This window comes from Eupeodes corollae, chromosome 2, assembly GCF_945859685.1.
Source record: "Eupeodes corollae chromosome 2, idEupCoro1.1, whole genome shotgun sequence".
Taxonomy (NCBI): domain Eukaryota; kingdom Metazoa; phylum Arthropoda; class Insecta; order Diptera; family Syrphidae; genus Eupeodes; species Eupeodes corollae.
Window position 1 is genome coordinate 137,759,184 of NC_079148.1, and position 3,059 is coordinate 137,762,242.

The following is a 3,059-nucleotide window of genomic DNA, read 5'->3' on the forward strand; positions in this document are numbered from 1 at the left end:
GGACTATATCCGAGCCAGGCTTTGTCGTCATATTCCAGAGATCATTTTTAAATCATAAGATAATCGTTTAAATGAAATAAATTTCATATTTCTTTCAATCCATTTCAAAATTGCATACCCCAAAAAAACACCCTTTACATACATTTATTATTACTTGGCAGTTTTTTTCATTGGTAGATGATATAGATATATTAAGACTTTGGTTTTCATTTATTAACCGTTTACCGCCATCATCATACCTAACCTAGTGCGATATGCCTATTTTGCACATAATCCATCAAAACTTAATTTGCAATCCGGATATCGAATTACCTAGAGAAAACCGCATGTGGTACGAATCTTTAATTTTGTTGTCACCCGAAATAGAATTTAAAAAAAAATAAACCACGCCGCCGTATTATAAATACCTTTCCTATCCTTAATATTTATTTCATTCCTACAACGTACAAGTCAATGCGGTCGCGTTTGCCAAAATAAACTTTTACAGTCCCAAGCCAATAGGTTAGAAATAAAATATATAGATACTCGTAAATCCATAAGATACATAATATTCTATTTCATTAGAAGTCAACCGCAAACTACTGCGCGTGTGACTGCACCATTCGTTGACTGCCTGACTGCACCTGTTGCATAACTTTCTCGTGCCGTTTGCGGTAGGAATTGTATTTTTGTTGTTTTTATTTTTTGAATTGTTATTATTTATTTTTTTGTTTGCAAAAACGCACATCAAATCCTGGTTTTGCGTATTGAAAACATAATTAGATGGACATTCCTATCCCGCAATGGATAAGCTTCCTGTTTACCTTATGTCGTCAGCGTCAGCGTTCAGCGTCAGTAAAATAGGCGACGAAGAAGTATTCTTATTTAAATGCAGACACTCACTGACGGTTATAATAATGGTTGCGGTACTGGTGGTAAGAATGGCGATGGCGTTGACAGCTAAACGATCATTATAGCATAGCTGCACCTTTCTTCTAAGGGCAGATTTAATAGTCATCATCACTCCATAGAGACAATGTGCTGTTGAAATTCACAAGTACTTACCTGCGTATAAGTATGTAAGTAATTCTAACTATCTTCATATATTTCCAAGCAAACATTTAATTACATTTGTACTTCGTGTATCGGCGAAGAAGGCGCGAAGAATAAGGTGAAAACCGCAAGAGGCCTTTTTGGATTGTCACTTGTCAAAAATCAGAAGTTTTGTATAAAAAAAGTTGTATGTTTAAAAAATTATGCTTTTTCTTTCATAAAAAAATATGAAATTTTAAAAAGTGCGTATACGCAGCAGTGTACCCATCTGATTTTTATTTTAAGAGTTGTCAAATAAAGGACATAAGCTGTGTTCACTGACGCTGTGCTGGACTGTTCTAGACAGAAAAGTACAGCTTTTTGCTGTCCATTGAGGTTTTTTCTGTGCTGAACTGTTCTACTTTCCAGTTCATTGACAAACCTAGAACAGTTTAGAACAGGATTTTCTGTTCTTGCTCAGGTTAGAACTGACTCGTGAGAAATGTTTTTCTCGTGATTTAAAAAATTAAAATAAAGTTATTTTGCCAATTTGTTTATTTAAATAATTATAAAATAAATTGAAAAAAATGCATCAAATTGAATTGACATCCGAGGAAGGAAAGACTGTGGTTGTGCAGTGTTCACCAAATACGCGGTTGAATATCAAAAGGGGTTAAAATGAAACAAAATATTTCTATTGTGTTAAAATTAATAAAACGTTATAATTTATAGATGAACATTTGTGAAGCCAGGTGTTTCAAAACTCATTAATAGGTGAGCAGGATTTCGTGTCCATCCCGCCAGTCGTTCCCCAAGACAATGATGTTAGAGAGCAGTCAACATCTGTGCATGTTTCAGATTAGCGACAGAGCCAGAAGGCCGTTTGACTGGATGGAGACTGTCTGCTCCTTATTTCACTTTACAGGGAATTGTACCCTAAACTTGGCAAAAATGTTGCCCTAAAAACAAAAAACAAGCTTTGGGAACAAATTCCCTAGAAAATGAACGAGCAGGCAACAACTAACTTCAGCTCTTGCCAAGTGGAAGGGAAGTGGAAGAGTTTGGAGAGCCTTTAAACATAAAATGGTACACAACAAAAAAAATTGAGAATGGTCGAGCGACATGTCCATATGAAAAATAAAAGGTTCCACATCGATTTGGTAGCTGATTGTAGATGGTTGAGTTGACTCTGTTGTCATGGACGGAACCTGGATGGCCAACAAAAATGTCAATTAACTTTTTCCTTTCGTTACATATAGCTTGTAGGCAAACACTCGTTATGTTCTTTCTGTCAATGTAATCATTTTTCCCATGCTTAGGAGAGTCAATTCGAATGCGTGTACCATCGATTACACCTGAAAATACAAAAAACTGTTAGACAGAGACAATAGTAAAAAAAAATGTATTTCATACCAATAAATCCATACATTCCTGTCTTATTTTGCATCCACTGAGCACTTAAGGATTTCCTTTCATCGTTTGGCCATTTTATAGATGATTCGCAAAGGTTACTAAGGAAGTAAATTACTCTCTTTATGATAATAGAGACAGTCTCCAAGGCAAGATTGAATCTATCCCCAATGTCAAGCCTCATGCCCTACAGAATGGTTTAATGAAATGAGATTTAGTGAGAAGTTAAGAAGGAACAATTTTTTGCTTTGGAGATCAATAAGCATTCCTGAAACGACAGGAATAGAGCTAAGTTACTTCTGCCGAAAACGTTTTCCGCTGTTCCAATATAAGGTACTCTTCAGAAGTTGAAAATTTGTCGACCACTTCCTACCCGGAAGTGAGTGACGAACTCTTTCTCGGAGTAGGTTGGAACAACTTCTTGCAAATAACTTTCAATGCAATTTCTTTTACATTTCATCAAAGAAAAGGTAATAACATTCGTCACACTTTCATTCCAATCATCTGTAGAGGAATCCGACAAAAAATCACTATCGGTGTCTGAACCACTAACATTTTCATTTAGTATTATCTTAGCAATCACTTGATTTTCCATTTCAATAATTTGTAATAATATTTTTTACAGTAAAAACACAAAA

General features: G+C 35.2%; 1 long non-coding RNA gene across 1 annotated transcript; it reads left to right on the forward strand.

Moving 5' to 3' along the window:
* The first annotated feature begins 375 nt into the window (after nucleotides 1-375).
* LOC129944146 (uncharacterized) lies at nucleotides 376-1,028 on the forward strand. Its single transcript, XR_008781399.1, has 3 exons — nucleotides 376-501; nucleotides 565-653; nucleotides 763-1,028. It is a non-coding gene; the product is annotated as an uncharacterized LOC129944146 (long non-coding RNA).
* The last annotated feature ends 2,031 nt before the right edge of the window (nucleotides 1,029-3,059 follow it).